Below are 19,053 nucleotides of genomic sequence, written 5' to 3'. Positions count from 1 at the left end.
CATTTTACTGAATCAACTTCGCCTGCAATAAATTTTTTGGCCCTCAAGTACTGTATTGAGAACAGAAATTCAGAAAAATAAAATAATAACATTTCTTCGTATCTATTTTAATTATAGTTTTTTTGTCAACAACCAAGCTGTAGGCCCAATAAATGTGATCGCAAGTAGTATTAATAATATTATCAATTTGGCTTATACGAATGATATATTGGCATACGACTTTATTGTTTCCGGATAGTACAAATTGCTTGTCTGGTCACAATTGCGATCGGATAACCAATTATGTTCTAGTTACTCAAATCAATTGCTTGAATCTCGTTTGCTTACTTAGGTTAGACTAATATAGGGTTTTCCATTAAGGGCGCTTGATCTTTGAAATGCAAAAAAAAATACATGTAGGAAAGATATTTGCGAAATTTTTTTTTTATTTGGAAGGTCTATCGACCCCATTATGTATGGAATATGACATCATTCAAATGACCGCCACGGCTTCGGTTGGTGGCGCGCACACGAAAGGTCCAATTTTCGATGACTCTGGCGCACAAATCGGGCTGTATTTGATCGATGGCGTGGCGTATGTTGACTTTGAGGGCATCGGTGGTTAGCGGCTTGTTGGCATAGACCTGCGACTTAAGAAAACCCCACAAGAAAAAGTCCAGCGGGGTCAAATCGCACGATCTCGGTGGCCAGTTCACGTCGCCTCCGCGCGAGATGACCATGTCCAGAAATTGCTCGTGCAGAACTTCCATCGTAGCGTGTGCTGTGTGGCACGTAGCGCCGTCCTGTTGAAACCACATGTTGTCCAGATCCATATTCTCGATTTCAGGCCAAAAGAAGTTGGTTATCATCGACCGGTATCGCTCACCATTGACGGTGACGGCCACACCATTATCGTTTTCGAAAAAATACGGACCAATCACGCCTCCGGCCCAAAATCCGCACCAAACAGTCACTTTCTGCGGGTGCATTGCCACTTGGTGAACCTCGTGTGGATTGGTCTCGTCCCAAATACGGCAATTTTGCTTGTTGACATAGCCATTCATCCAAAAATGCGCCTCGTCGCTGAAGATGATTTTTTTGCCAAAATCGGCGTCAACTTCCAACTGCTCTAATGCCCAGTCAGCGAACACACGGCGCTGTCTATGGTCATTAACCTTGAGCTCTTGGGTCAGCTGGATCTTGTACGGGTGCAGGCTCAAGTCACAACGCAAAATTCGCCAAGTTGTCGTCTGCGAAAGGCCGAGTTCCTGTGCGCGACGCGGAATTGACTGCCGCGGGTTTTCGAGGACACTGTCGCGCACAGCGGCGATATTCTCGGCAGATCTCGCGTTACGTTGACGCACGGGAACCGGCTGATTGTTAACTGACCCGGTTGACTCGAATTTGTCCACCAATCGACGGATAGTCGACTCGGCAGGACGATCATCGCGACCGTAAAACGGGCGAAGTGCGCGGAACGTTGCTCGAACTGAAGACCCATTTTCATAAAACAATTTTATGATTTGCACGTGCTGCTCGACACTGTAACCTGCCATGGTGGTTTGGGAGGACGGAATGAATATAACACACTGCATTTGACAGCTGTCACTCAAACAACATGGCCGCAATCAGCTGTCAAAGTTCAAGCGTCCCTATTGGAAAACCCCATAAATATATAACAACGTTGAAGAAAATTATTTCTCTTCTAATGCTTCAATATTTTTCTTTAGCCTTGATCACGAAGTTTTTTTTTTGTTTTCATCCTAATTGTTTTTGTCGATAAATTGGCAATTTCATAATAATCAGCGCCGTCGATAATTGTGACGGACCGATAAGCGACCAAAATTATCATATTACGAAAGAGATGTCTGAAGCTTTATATTTTCAACATTAAAGATATGTACACACTGTAGAATATTTTTTTATGTGTTGAATAACAGCGCAAAAAGAAAATGCATGACAAAATGGACTCATACAATTATTTAAACGGTATTCACTGAAACCTCACAAAGGTAAATCTGTTGAACAGTTAAAGAGCATTAAATGTAATTTTGTTTATTGCGATATAATATTCTTGACATAGGAATTATTGTTATAGTTTTATACCTACTTTATAGTTAATAAATAATATGAAATAGTTTTGTCTATTTCTATTAAAAATTCTATAATTTTTTTTTAAATACATTTATTACAATTATCTTTTTTATCTGTTTAATTCTTTTACTTGATACACGTAATTAAAATAACATAATTTATTATAATACGTCTACAATCCTCAAAAAGGGATTTAAAATTATTGGGCTGAAATGCATTACTCTTTATCATTTTTTTATAACAGAGTTATAAAAAAAATAATTGTATGATTAAGAAAATTATGATTTAATATTAATATTAAATCATAATTTTCTTAATCATACAATTATACAAGTAAAACCTGACAACTTAAGTTGTCAGGTTTTACTTAGACTAACTATGCTTTTAAGCAATCGGTCATTATTTTTTAAATTGGTCTTAGTATACATTTATTTTATATATATAAAAAAATTACAAGCTTCAGATTTAAATTCATTGCCTTCTAAGAAGAACGATGGCAGCGTAATTTGTTCGAAATTTCAGGAGTTAGTACGAAGACGTGATTAATGACTGAAAGGTATTTACAAAGATCCTAACAGAAGAAATTCCTATACCTTAGATGTTTTGGATATAATGTTAAGAGAAACTAAAATTTGTTATTTATTATTTGTCAGAAATATTTCTAGTGATCTTGATGGTTGAAATAATATTATTAATGTTTTTTTTAAATCTTATTTTCTGCTCATTTGGTTGTAATATTAGCCGATTTTTTTTATTCATATATATTTCTCATCCATCCAGATGAGCAAAACAAATTGTTGTTATGCAGAAATAATACCTATTTATATAATCTAAATAAAACTAGGCCATGACCTATGCATTTGTTAAAAGGGGCAATTTAGGATTTATATTTTAATGGTACGTTGTTAAGTAAATATATATATATATATATAAGTGTAAATGATATTAGGAATATAATATTTTGTTTGTATGTGAATAAACTATGAAAAGTGTGTACTGTTAGAAGAAATTTCTACAAAGATAGTAGAAATATTATATTTTGTATGAGTCTGAACTAGAAATCATACCGAAAGTTAATCTATTTGTTTAATTATAATATTTTAGATATCCATGTGAGTTACATCTATTATGACTGATCTCATAATATTTTACAAGCTATATTCACCTCGCCCTGATAGTAGATAAATGTGTAATTTGTTCAGATGAAATAGTGGGGCCCAATTTTGTGAAGCGGTTTTATTTAATTCAAACAAAAGCTCGCTCTATACCGGATTTTATAAAATTAAAGTGGAAAAAAATATTACACTGTAATATTTCATTTAAACGTATTTATTAAAGCATGCTGTATTGTTATCAATTAAACATAGGATGCATTTTGACCTAGAATCTGTCTCTTATGAATGTATCTATAGACAAAGTGAGAATGTGGATAATAAAAGAGGCGAGTTACGTGCTGTGGTGTGGAATGAATCGACAGCTTTCCGCAAACTGAAATTTATAGTACATTTTCAATGTATCTGTGGCACGGACGTGTTCAAAATTAAAAAAAAAAAATCATATTTTATATTTACTAGTAATTTTGTAAATATTGTTTCATATTTAAAAATTAAAATCGTAACGTAAAAGATTTTGTTGTTTAAAATTATTCAAGTATTAATTCATAGTTGCTGTGATACAAACGTTTCACCAAATACCAGGTTATTTCTTTAGTCGAGAAGCAAAGCACCTTTTATTACGCCTACTTCCATTACCAATAGACTATAGAGGCTCCACCATGGTCATGCAACTGTGGTCTGAGTTACACATCTGTGTTTATCGCACAGGAACTTCCTGTGCCATTATAAGTTTATACCCTGTATTGTTTTTTGACTCAGAGGAAAGGCGGATAGAGTTTATTAAAACCAGTTCAACACCAACCGGTGGGGTTTTTGACAGAAACCTTTTACTCCTAGCGACTTGTCTTTATTTATATAAGTCTGTGCTCTGCCATAAATTATTGCTATTATGTAACACGTTCAACAGATCATTACACAGAAAATCAGACACTAGAATACAAAAAGTTGAAAATGGAACACAGGTCTAGGTTTTACCTCAACAGGTGTTCTTAAAAAGGAACTCAAACATATATGAAAGGATATTATTGACTAGTCTCTAGTTTGTCTTACGTGCTTTGAACCGAGTGCAGGTAATATCTATAACGTTGAGTACATTTTTTGATTACGCAATAACAACTATATGTATTTCTCTCCAGTATAAACGAACTGTTTATTTATGCAAAATTAATTTCGTCTATACTGCTATCATAATTATTAATCAATATGAAAAAAAATACATTTATGTTCAAACAGAATTCTGATGTATATATAAATTTGAATCATTTAATATTTGTGACAGTTCCAAAGACAACAGCGAGTTCTTATGTTGACAATATTATCAAAGAATTTCGCGAGAATTTTTTTTAATAAAATATATATATTCTTAGAAACAAGGTAAGAATTGACTTTTTAAAAAATAACATTCGATACAATTCCACCGCTAATTTATTAAATTTACACAAAAATAAAAACAATTCTAAATGAACAACTTTCAACTATCTTGATTTAAACTAATCGTTAAATGAAATCCGAATATAACACAATCGAAAGATTTAAACACACTTCTAAAATCTACTAACGACTAAACTATCACACCAACGCGCGTTACGAACGAAAAAGAGCCCTGATGTCTTCTGACAACTGCTTATATGTCGTTTGAGTCTCTCCTACCCTCTCATATTCCTACATTGATTCTCTCCTACCCTCTCATATTCCTACAGTATGTATATTTTTAAATATTTGATTTTACATCAACATAAAATTACCTTTTGGTGAACTGGTTACACGGATGTAATGACCTTAATCGCTGAAATTGTAAACTAACGTGCGGACTCGTCATTGATTCACATTCTGACATATATTTGTAATGACATTAGTTGTAAAAGAATTTAGAAAGAATATATATATATATATTATAGCATTATTACAGACATAATTTTATTATATAAAAGAAAAAAAACTCCTGTGTGTTTATATTCAATAACTATCTGAAATACATTGTTCGAAACTATTGAGAAATACTCGAGGCATGAATTAATTAATCTGAATTTCATTTTAATTAGTTGGCGTTGTTTGTAAGCGATATAGTACAATCAGGCTTCTATATTATAATGTGATTGACGCCAATTTAAAAGTAACTGGCTGGACACAAGTATTTAAATTAAAAAAATACATATATATTTTTATGCATACTATCAATAATATTTGAACTTCAATGATATCTCGAAAATAAATCAGAAAATTTATTATACTGGAAATGAATGTAAAAATTTTAAAAATACATTTGATAAATTTTTGTTTAAGAGATTTCGTTTTAAGTGTCCTGATCTTATTCCTATACTATCAAGCATTAGATGATTTTTGTGTTCTCGAGTATATGAAAATTTGTTCCAAAGAATTTCCCAGTCACCTTACCGTCGGTCAATTTCTATCGAGCAAATATATCGGAAAATGTCCAACAGGTCTCGTTTCTTTATAGAAAATGCTAAGAACACTTGTTTGTTTTCCTTCAAGGAAAGCAGAAAACTACCACTTCATTAATCTGATTTCATATAACATGCTATAAGAATATAATGAGTGGTTAAAAAATTATATACAAGTATAAATAACGATTTTGTTGTGAATCAAAATCAATTCTATCATGTCCTTAATTATCTCCATAAAATGGTTTTTTGTTTTCCCTTGAAAAGGATACAAGAATTTTAACGTAACCCTCGTTCTAAAGAAATTCAGACGAAGGTGGGATTCATCAGGGGCTGGTATATCTTCGAGATAACCACCGGGGACAATAATTGTCATAATAAAGAATTATTTTAAACTTAATTTTAAAGCTTAAATCTGATTTTATGTTATTTCTTAAGGTCAAAAACCATACCTTCCTTCGAAATCGGAGCAGTATTGAGTTGGGGTTCCAAATCTCTTAAACTTTTGGGTCGGCCAGATCTGTGGGGCGTCAATGGGGCAACATTTATGTGTCTGGAATATTCACATCATATTCCTACACACGTTTTTTTCGCTAACAACATATTCAGGAAAACTTCCATAATTCTATTAAGCATGAATCAAAAATGCAACATCACGTTTTTCTATTCCTGATAACATTTGAATTATCAATGCATTCTCTAATAATAGTTATGAAATTTAAATAAATGGACGATTTTTTTTTTAATTTCGTAATATTATCCGTACTGCTAAATATGTCTCAATATTTTCCGGATACAGTTTTCGTAGATATCTTTTAGAATGCTGCATAATTCTTAATATAATTTTCCCGCAGGTATTCAGTGACATGTAGAATATGAAATATATTATAATGATAAATGATTGCGTACAACCTCTCTATACTAAGATTTATTTTATATCAGCCACGACCAAATATTTATCACATCACTTAATTATTTTATTACTTGGCCTAAAATCTTCTTAAAACTCTGGTTTCCCTTCAAAACGTATAAATCTTTCGCCTTTTACTAAAGATTTCCGTGGAGAGGAACACTCAAATGGCCTAAAATCTTGGATAACACTGAAAATAGTATTTAAAGAAAGAGCAGTCCAACATATTTTGGATAACAGTTTGATGTTAAAGTAACATTTTTATAATTTAGCAAGCAATGTAAATTTAGCGGATTATAGCGGATAAATAAACTTAATTGATATTATTCTTCACATCTTTTCTACATGAGAAATGTTTGAGAAAATTTCGAAAGTATGGAAAGTTATAAAGTGGTTTGTCACAGAAATAAAGAATATACATAAATATTAAATAATCCGGTAGGTAAAGTTCGGCAGTGAAATAGGAAAATTCGGAAAACGACTAAGGTCCTTGTATTGATAGTGGTAGAATGTATAGAGGCTGTTTAAATAACCCAGATCCCTTATGTTGCAGTACGAGCACATTTTGGGGCCATGCTATCGCATAATCATTCCGTATATTTCTAGATACGCTACCTACATAAATTGTTCTTCTCTAGAAATAGCTCACGTGTATAATTTTATTGTTACAAGTCTAGTTGTTTCAGCTTCATAAAAATTATTTATTTTTTATGGCCATAAAATAATCTGTTTAAGACTTTCGATAAATTTATGTAAAATTCGTTAATCGGGAGCCTTAATTTATATTCTTATATATTATTCTGTTATGTACATTTATAAGTAAATCTTAATTTGTTATGTATATCAGAAACTAACTTCAGAGAGAATTATCCTAAATACTATTCTTGGGTCTGTATTAAGTCCATACACAGTGATCGTGCGTTATATTTTTATCAGCTTTCTTAGAATCACCTAAGTTGAATATTTAAACTATTTGCTCAAAAATTTTATTCAAGATCCATCTATTGTTTTTTTAATATACAAATATAGAAATATATATTCCCTAAAAAATAAGCAATATCCATTAACATTGTTGCCAATGTTATCGAAAAAACTATCATTCGTTTTCACAGCTAACTGTGAGAGCGTTGGCTTTTCAAGCATCAATCGCAAAAATATTAATGCACTTATAAAGCAGTTTCGCCTCGCTGCCAATCGACTAAATGGGAATTATGAAAACGGATTTACTATAAAATATATTTGAGTGGCTTTTTATTAAATTCGATAAATAAATAAAAATATTCCATACTTATTGAAATCTTTTTAAACCTTATTTTACTTAATTCTCATATAAATATATATATTTTTTGTATAAGTAACTTGTTCAACGTTTTATGCGTTACGTAATATTAATGTCGTATGGGACTTATTATTAATATTTTGTTGGAAGGTCAATTTGTTTGCTATCTCATTTCAATCTACTGTGGTCGGTTCAAGAAGTCTTTGTTACTAACAAATAAGACTTTCCATATGAATCATTTAGAGATTATCTAAAAAATACATTATTGCTTTTATTTTTTGTTGGAAATAAAATTAAAAACTTCTATTGATTACTTTTATTTAATCTTAAAGTACCACGAATTTTTTCTATCTCTACTGTTAATATTTGCGTTATTCGTATATATATATAATAGTCAAATAACATATAAATGAACACAGACAGTTGTTATTTGACGTATAACTTAATAACTCTTTATATTATAATTCAATCACACAAAGACTGATAGATAATTATACATCGGACTCAGACATATATTCTGTCTGATTCCGTATTTATACGTCTTCAATATACGACTACTTTTATATTGCTAACAGAGGCACGACTGACATACAATTACTTAAACTAATACCAGGTTAGGCAAAGTATATGTGGATTAAGTAAAAATCTTACTTATGATTCAGTAAATATGAGCATAATACATATTCCTATTCGTTTATAATAATTTACTCTATACAATATTTCTGTCATAATGAGATCTAAGACTTTCGCGAGTTTTATTCATTTAAAAAAAAATCTCTCACTCTTACTTTTCAGCAACCGTGATCACAGGCAGACGAGATGATCACTTTTCCGTGATCACGGTTTTTGAAAAGAAACCGAAGCAACGGGAGTATGTAGTTTTAATCAAAAATAAAGCACGCGTATTATATCCGAAAAATATTAGTTTCATTTAAATATTTCTAACATAATATTTAAAAAGTAGCACACTGTAATTCATTTAATGTATCTCACAAGATATATCGATTAAAATCTCGTTAATATGTTACCTAACCGATTTTTGTTTTTGCGTAATACTAGAAATGTTAGTCTCAAAAACCCCGGAGATGCGGTCAGCAACTTAATGAGGAAAAACGATGGGGTCTCAATATTGAAGGACGATTTATACGTTGTATTCGAAGTTAAAATCTTTTAATATTACTATAACAAACTATGTTGATAACTAACATAAAATATTACACACATTACATAAAATATTACATTTGTGACTAAGTGATTTGGACAAATTCATTATCATGTAAATTTAAATATAAAATAAAAATATATAGATATAAAAATTATATGATGGGATTTTATTAATATATAATTTTATGAGAATTGTAAATAAATAATTTAAATGAAATTATTAAGAAGCTGTTTTATATATTTAACTCAAGATACGTTTATCTTGAATTTAACTAAGTCGAGAGGTTTTCAACTGATTAAGAAGTTTAGTAAATTCTGTATATAAACCCCGACTAGAGCTTCGGAGAGAAATATTCAGTCAACGTAAAATAAAATGTCTTAAAAACACTGATTAAATTGTCTTAAAAAAGAATGAGTACAAACTGCCAAGCAAGCGAAAATTCTATGAGTAGCTTTTGTACTCCATATGATAATTTAATTCTTAAATTTTGAGACATTCGTCTTATCTATCCGCAATCTACAATCAAAGCGAGTCTTTCGATGTGTCGTTATAAAATACTTTACTTAGTTTTCGGGTCTTTGTAATAATTCTATTTTTAAATTCAGTTAGTTAATAATAACAGCGTAGTATTACACTGATATAAGCTACTTTGATGACATTTTCTTACACGGCTTAAAATTGAAATTGCTTTATAAAATGTGCTTACCACAGCGCTTCCCTTCTGGATGAGTTATGTAGATGACTTCTTATGACACAGAATTATCATTAGAGTCTTTTTGTTTCTTTTCAAGGTTCTATTAAAAAGTAACTAGCATTTAGAGCCCCGACGGTGTTCATTGTTTTAGACACTAGACAATGCAATACTCATAATATAATGTAATAAATTAAATTACATGAATTTTTTTTATGTAATATTTTAGCAAAGTCTTTGGGACAATTTTGCATGTTAGTTGCTTAAAAGAATCGCCCGTTGAGCACACATTTGCTCTCTATAAACAATGGTCCGATGTGTTTGGAAAATAAATTTCACCGACAGTAACTAGTGATTAAGCTAGCGTTGAAACACCGAAACTTTAGCAATCCAAGCAATATTAGAAATTTGGTTTTTTATTGTTTTATATGAAAAATAATCAAATATCGATTATACGCGACCTTCATAGTAAAATGGCCAATTTAAAATTTATGATAATGTAATTTTTTTCGAATCAAGAATAATTTTGATTAGGAGAAAATGATAACACAATATTTTTTTATCAATAAAAATATTTATTAATTTTTTGTTATGTTATGATTTTTTTCAAACAGCAAACTTTTATAGATATTGTTTATAGATTGTCCGTAGTTTTATTTCCTTTCTTTGTAAGTCACTGTTTTGTTAAACAGGACGTTCACTAAATACAAGGAGATAGATTAGACCTGTTTTCTGGGAAAGGTTCTATACCTGCACCTCTGTTCAGGAAAATACGGATTTTGTTGAGTGTGTGGAGGTGGATGTTGCCAGCCGGAGTCGCCGGAAATCTCACTAAATTAAGTTCCGCAATCGCTTTCGCTTACAACCGTGACGAAAAAATGTCCCTGGAGGCGCCGGGTATCGATCTGTAAACTCGCATGCTTAGTGACCGTTCTACCATCTGAGCTACGTCCCCTATATTGGTCTATTACACCGAACTCAACTTAACCGTAACACTTTTATAGTCACAGAGCTCTTTGGTTTAGTTTCTTATGCAGGAACAGACGTAACAAACAAAAAAAGCAGTAACAATTGTATATACTTTTTTTATGTTCCTGAATCTTGCTAGTAAATAAAAAAGTAGACTACTTTACTATTAAAAATTATGTATAAATCGCAATGTTCACAGTCGAATTAGGATTTGAGTTTGAAACTTATGTTCGACTTTGCACTAAAGTAACATAACAGTCATATTTCTATGAAAATTGTACAATTCACAGTTTCAGCCATCTCTAGTCAAATAAAACATATTACTATTAAAATTTAAACATCTAACCATTACTATGCATTACTTTTATGTAATAAAATAGTAATGGAAATAAGTGCTGCAATTTATTTTGTATTCAATTATTCGCACTTCACTATCGACGAGCCAGCCGTGTTTGAACATAAAAAAAAAAATAAAAATTTTCGGGACGACAATTTTTTTTTATAAAGCCAATATTTCATGAAACAAGGAATTACATTTAAATTTAATATTTTATATTGGGACAAAAAAAAGTTTTATTTTTTCACAGGCCATTTAAATTATTAAACGACCTCTTTAGTATGCTTCACAAATTGATAGCGTATTTCAATCAGATTTTCGAAACGGCAATTCTTAGTAAATTGTTCCGAGTGCTAATTTTAATGTATTTCAAAGCACGATTTCTTCGTATACGTAATATTTCATCAATTTTAGTCTTCTTCACAACATCCTAAAATGGCATTAAATTCAGTCCAGTGTTAAGTACAGTAAGTGAGACTATTTGGTTTCTCGAGTGAATTCTCAGACCATACACTATCTTATACTTGAACTAAGTCTTTCTCATTGCAATGCAGGAGTACACTATCTCTTGGTAAATGATATAATATACGACTGTTATATTGCGGAGCATTTAATGTTAAATACAGCAATTTTCTAATAAAATCAGTATTAGTCTGGTACTGAACATCTGTAAAAATTGTTTCGTCGTTAATAGAAAAAAATATTAAATTGATTTACAAGATACGACGAGAATTAAACACTATTTAATGTGTATTAAGTCTTATAAGATGATTATACAATATGACATTGTAATGTGAACTGGAATTCTGTATTGAACAATGTAATTATATTTAAAATTCAGGAATAAAATTTGTCCCACACAACAGTCACAAGGGAATTCGCTTAGTGTTGAAGTTAAATAGAGTTAGCTGGGTGATTTTTTTATGAGTATCAAATTTTAAATTGCTTATTTAGTACGTTTTATGTTTTTTTTTTTAATTTTTACTTCCTAGAATATATTTGCTTCAAGCTTACTTATGTGACATTTTATTATTCTTCTTTTTTATTACTTCTCGTCATAAACTAGTTTTTTTATCTGGATCTAGTTTCTGGTCAGTAATATTTTCACAGTGACTAACTAAACTTATATATATATTCTGTTAAAATAAATCAATGGCCTTTCGGTTTTGTTATGATTGAATTTTGAATTTCGAATTGATATGTGCAACATTGTGTTGGGTAATAGCCATTGAAATTAATACGATATTAGTTAGGTTACTTCTTACTTAGTTGAAATGCTATACGATGTTAGTTAGTCAGTTGAAAATAATACGTTCTGTTGGTTTTGCTTTTTTGTATTACTATAAATAGTTTGAATTCTTTATTTGTAGCGTGCCTACGTAATTACTCGGATGTGTAAATAAAATATTTACTTAATTTTAAACCAAAGTATTGTACACATATTAAATAATGAGCATAAGTGACTATGAATTGAAGATTGCTTTAAGTTTTGACGAAGAGGTTATGAAAAAACTGACTAAAAAACGTTCCTTTGTCATAATTTTGTATGTTTGGTTAGCAAATTCAATATATAACAAATTGATTTCTAAGTTTCACGTAGAAAAGTGTACAGAATGTAATCTCATTAACTACTGATACATATAAAAAATCTACTTTGATTGTAGACGTCGTAATTTAATATTGATTAGATATTGATATCTAACGGTATCATCTGGATAGAGGGGTCCTTCATTATTGCCATTAAAATGTGGAATTGAATCCGCGGTCTGGCATAGTATTAACTAATACCCAATCAGTAAAGCCATTCTTGGTGCTTAACTTCTTAGGGTTTATGCTTAGTATCTTTACTATTTGAATTTTGTCTAGTTCCAGACCTCAAGCGTAACTTCGTCGTGTTGTTGTCTAAGTTTTATGTGCACCGGTTCTTTTACTTTACCTAACAGACGTGGTACAAGGAAATCATTTATCAATTTTTGGTTCAACACTAGCAAAGACTTTATTATAACAAAATCGAGAGAGATATTATAAGTTCTATGAAAACGTTATCATCCGCGAAAAGCCATTCAAGAGTTGTTAAAATTAATCCCGTATCAGTAAACCGCAAGCTCGTTTTATATTAAATACGATTGAAATGTGACAGTGTAATTACGTTGTCAATAATTTAAAATATGCTTTAATGAAAAAAAATTTAATTAATTCATTGGATATGTTTTCAGATATAACACAGCGTGGCAGCGATGTTGATAATATTATAACCATTTATATAAAGTATCTGAAATAAAGCGCATATAGCACGCAAACATATGTGTTATAAGAGCCAATCGACAAACTAATACGTTGTATATAATATATTACAATATAATAAAACCAGTTCTTCATTATCTTTCTTACTTTTGAGATCTTTCGGACACCGAAAATATGTTGAAGTCACTATTGTTCTATCAGCAGTCTGGTAACTTACAAGTAAGTCTTTAGACTTGGAGAAAATATAATTATGAATATAAACGTTCTTGTATGAAAGAGTTTTTTTTTTATTTCATTTGTGAAATTTAACAAAACTATCAATTTCAGACGGAAAGATTAATAGAATGACATTCGTTATTTTAATTTCTGTTACAAATATTTAGAATTACTGTTATTTTTTGTATGACTTTAGAACACATACATGGTTACAGTCTAGATGAATCTTATATATATATGATTAACTAATTTAGATACTATAGTTGATCGATTTTGTTTTGTTTAAAGTGAAACGAATTCTTTTGCTTCAACTTCAACTCATAATAGGTTTGTGATTGCAAAAAAAATATCTTTATTTTTATGATAAACTCAATTCTGTATATATGCTGTACGTCTCAATAGAAAATGCCAGTTTTATTTTCGTAAAATATACTTACAACGGCTTGATTAAGAAGTTACTTGAAGACTAATAAACACAATTATTAACCCTTAACCAAAACCAAATTATAATATGATAGGTTTTTTAAACGAATAGATAAATATTATATTAGTATAAATAATTTTAAATTTCTGTCCTGACAAATCGAAATTTAATTTGTACTGGACAGAATATTAAAATTTTCTTATTAATAACACGGCCATTAAAATACTGTAAAATGTGATACGTTATTATACTTCCCAATTCTTTGCTATCGCAGATAAGTCCTAGAACTATGTCAAATAAGTATTAATATAATGTACTCACTTAAAACTCACCCTTTTTACTCCTCAAGAACTAACTACGAATTGATTTATTTGATGTATTTTCTCAAATAATACTCTGGGTTAGTCAATGAAACGAAGTTTAGTAATTGGAATAAAACATTTGTGATCCGAATACAAAAGACGAGTCCTCGAAGGAAGATAATTTGAGATTTTTCCCATTAATACGAATCAATGTTTTTAGACTTTGTGTCTGTATTATTTTATTTAAGAAAATTACATTTTTGTCAAGTATATTATCTTGTTGTGAGTATTTAATACTTATGATAATTTAGGAATGAAAATGGTAAAGGAAAGCCGGTTTACTAATGATTAATTTCGTTTTAATCTCAGTATATTTTAATAAAAAATGGTAAAATTACAATATTGGCATCGAGAAAACTATATTATTAATGCTTTGCTCAATTTCCGATAGAGCTCTAATACTTTAGAATTGTGTGCGAAGTTGTGGAAATGTTGGTGACTTGTGTTTTCTGTTTGAAGTAAATTCTCAGGTAAACTTTTGCAAAAGTTAAGGTATAACTTAATTTTCACTCTTTGGCAATTCACGACTCACGTATTTTCCTAATGGTGTTTTTATATTAGCTTTGCCAAGTCACAAATATGCGTGCTATTTTGGATAAATATTTAATTTTTTTAATAAAATTCACAGTAACATTTTTCACCCTTTAAGTGACACTGAATGGTTAGCGTTTTGGATATAAAGATTCTTGTCATAGGGTATATTCAGATTAAAGATGAATGGAACGAGAATACTACTAATAATATAAATATTGACTTTTTTCTTTGATCTAAAAAAAATTTGAATGTTAAGAAAATATTTGTTTGAGAACTACTTCAGTAACAATGAGGACAAAATGCCTTAATAATTCATCCCAAAGCCTAACATATTTGTATGTTATTGTTTAATGTGTACGAAATTAAATCAAAACTTTATTATCAATTTATCGCTATCTATTATGTAAAGCCTGTTACACCATGTTTACCTTTTGGTTGCTCATTATGAAGCTATCCAGAGAACAAGTAGCTCGTACGAGTACATATAATTAAAATTTTAATTTCATTAAGCCCTCGTTTAGTGTATGCGGGCGATTTCTGTTCGTTCCAATATTTTGCTCGCTGATAAGGTAAATACCTGCTTTATGAGAGATTACTCTTAATGTTAGTTACATAAATAATATATTACAGAAAGGATTCAGTGTTTTAGTTCATTTAATGTTTTTGTCTCTGTGATTATTATTTTTTATACAATCTCCATAATATTATCAATAACTGAAATTTAGATGGTACATGTATAAATGTATTACATTGCCCTTACAAAAAATAAGACATAATTATTATATAGCGACTACTTTTATATTGATCAGATGATTAAAAATATATAAAAAAAAAACGAAACGAAAAATCCGATCTAGAGATCTATCATAAGCTTCAGTGAGTGGAAAATAAGTTGTGTGAAATCTGTTACATTTGTTTATTAAAAATAGACTTTAATTATAAAAAGATAAGGATAAATCTTGTAAAATATTGTGGAGTGGTAATGATTATAGTGAGGGAACATGGTCAAAGCGAGTCGCAAAGTGGATGAAATATGCTAATGAATTTCTTTATTACTTTAACATTGTTCTTAATAAAAATATACAAAACAAACGTGAAATTAAATAAAAATAACGTTTTTTGATATACTACGCGATTTTTACGTAGGCTTTGATTTTTTTTTCATTCATCTCGTCTGCCCGTGATCGCGGTTGCTCCAAAGTAACCGAAACGTCGGGATTATACAGTTTAAAATAATAAAAAAAAGTAGTTCATCCGAGAATATTAGTTTTATTTAAATGAATACTCGCTAAAGTCTTAGATATGAAACAAAAAATTAAAATTGATGTGAGTTTTCATATTAAGAGGCAGTTTATTGACAGAAATACAATCAATATCAATATAAAAAATAGGTTTCTAAAACTTTAAGTGTAAATTTAGTTGTTTTTATATAAATAGAACAATTTAGAAGCTACAGCTGACTTTACAACTTTAATAACAACTAACATGGGCTATCGCACAACTTAAGTCGCAACCACCAGGAGTCATAGCAGTAAAATTATTTGGGCTTTTTTAAGAGGTGCCTTTTATAATCGCATAATATCTCTGTCACTTATTCGAAATTGCGCAAACATATTTAATGATTGAAATTAACAAACGGTATGAAGAAATGTTAAGGCCAAAGTCATGTCAAGTAGGAATTGTAATAAAAACTCAGGGGGACAAGTTCTAACGGAAAACAGCATATTTTTTTATTGGCCGGCACTTTCATATTTGGAACAAAAAAGATGATGTGCTTTTGAGAATTATTAAACTTACATTATGATAACTTTCAAATGGTACGCCCGATTTAAATTATTTAAAAAATAATTTACAGATACTGATGTAGGCTTGAAATAGAAGTAATTTATTTTGATAAGACTTAATAAAGTATTTATGTAAATAGCTTTCCAATGAACAATTTTTAAAAGTTGTAAAATGGTTATAGGATTTTATCTTTAAAGTTTAGACATGCCACCGCGGACTTTCTGTAGACCTATATAAGATACACAATTCCACCATACATTATTTTGTTATATCTCAAAGACTTTAAGCAGCGTTTTCTTTAAAAGCTCTCAGAAGGCTCATGTTTTCCCGACATCTTTGTTTTATAATATGTATTGATTTACTTTGTTTTATAATATGTTTGATTGATTGATGCTAAATGTTTGACACTAACTAGTTGTTACATAATAAATTAAAATTGACATTTCAAAGCGTGGCTAAGCCTTAAAACTATGTTATAAAACTTTTGCTTGTTGCAATATTGTAGTGAAAAATTATTGCATTTTAGACGTCGAACAAATACATTATTCGTTGATATTGAGCATTATGCTAGTTTACTTTAATGAGTATCGATACTTGTGAAATATCCTACCCGAAAACAAATAAAATATTAACTTATAAATATGGAAATTATATGCTTTTAAACTTATTGTTTAATACCACGTCTCTGGGAAATAAGAGCTCCGCCTGCCATCTGTTAAGCGATTGTTTTTTGAACGAAAAATTGCTTATCAATTATTTACTATGTAATAGTATTGTAATTGATTATTTAAGTTGCAAAAATGAAAGTTCACGAAATGTCTTTGTATAAAAAATATAACTGAATTATTAAAATTTTCGCGACAATGAGGTTATTCTGTTAATACCGACATTTTTACTAAAATTTCTCGAATGATATTTATGTCTGAATTTTGTTAAGTTCATACGTATAAAGAAATATTAAACAAGTAGAAAATAAAATTACCTGTTTCTGCGAGCGAGACTAATTTCTATCGTTGTAAAATAAATAGGAGAGTGGAAACGCCGAACGAAATTTGTAGTTTAAAACTAAAGTTCTGTGCTGTCTGATACCAAATTTTTCTGTTAATTTACTTTGTGCTTTGTTTCTTTTTGCAAAGAGTTGTATTTGAAATTAAAAAAAAACTTGCCTTTAATAATAACTCATAATTGTTAATTTTAATTTAATATGATAGTCTACGTTTTAAGAGCTAACAACATGTCTTGCACATATGATCGTATTGACTGATTCAACGGCTGAATGACTGAATGAACTTTATATTAATGTCATCAATACTGAACGATTCAACGAACAGAATGAATGAACGTTAGTTGTCATAGTCAATAACTGAAAATTTAGTGTATTTGAACCCATGCATTAAGTAAAATAGAAGATTAATGAATAAACAAAGTTATGATTGATATTATTATCTTTATAATAGAACGTCGCTAAGCGAACAGCTGCAAGTCAATAGAAGACATTACATTAAGTTCATGATAGTACATTTAAAAATAACAACAGCGTCCTTAATTCATCGTAGATTTTCACGTATTGTTCTCCTCGTATATGTTTTCACTGCCCGTAAATAGTATAAACATTAAAATTTTCCATAAATATGCATGACATGTTTGGTAGAAGTAAAAGATTTATTTAAATAAGAAAAGTATGTAATACAGTACAATAAATTTGATAATAATTCATTTAATGTACGATGGTTTCAATGCTCGTTATAAAATGGATTTCCACTAAGCAGTTGCTCATAAATTTTCTACAGAAAGATCGTAGTACTGAGACGACCATATCAATTGTTTAAAAGTTAAAAATTGTATTGCAACGGAAAGAATATATGTAGAAAGCTTTTTCCAATATCACTTTTCAAGCATATACTGCTTTACATAGCTATGGGAGCCTGTAAAGCTTGGTCGACGCTTCCTATACGTAAAGTAAAGCGAATGATATTTCTGAGGTGTCATTTGGATACTAATTGAAAGTCTGTATCAAATGTGAATTTTTTTCAATTAGTTAATAGCTAACCATCAGTCACTGTATGAATAATTAATACTACATGTAGTAAAATTTAATTTCAAAGCTCTTTTCCTTTAGAAACAATATAAGCCGCTTTATAAACGATTACTTAATATAGAGGAAATTTATGTTAAAAGGTATTCTCCGGGTGTTTGTAATGCTAATGCAAAAATATATAATAACTTATAAACTATTTGAAATTATCTGAAATAAATGTTACAGTTATGTTATTTTATTAAAAATATCTAAATAGCGTATCTGTCTGATTGTAAGTGTCGTCATTGTCATCAAAATAATGACCTAGACATATACAAATGTTACATTTATGCTGGTTGACATAGTAATGCGTTTACTAAAATTTTATAACATATTTTACAAAACAAACTTAATGAAATAAAAAGCTAAAACCGAAACGATTAGCTCCCATTGAGATCAGACTAAGTATTTGTTTAGTGTTAGTTATAATAAATTGTTAGTAATATTATCAGTCCATGCCGAATATAAAA

General features: G+C 29.8%; 1 pseudogene; it reads left to right on the top strand.

The window, feature by feature from the left end:
- Positions 1–6,594: 6,594 nt before the first annotated feature.
- LOC133320028 (U5 spliceosomal RNA) lies at positions 6,595–6,705 on the top strand (annotated as a pseudogene).
- Positions 6,706–19,053: the final 12,348 nt, after the last annotated feature.

The sequence above is a fragment of the Danaus plexippus genome, chromosome Z (assembly GCF_018135715.1).
Source record: "Danaus plexippus chromosome Z, MEX_DaPlex, whole genome shotgun sequence".
Taxonomy (NCBI): domain Eukaryota; kingdom Metazoa; phylum Arthropoda; class Insecta; order Lepidoptera; family Nymphalidae; genus Danaus; species Danaus plexippus.
The sequence above is the reverse complement of the archived record's forward strand: the minus strand, read 5'-3'. Positions and strand labels throughout refer to the sequence as shown.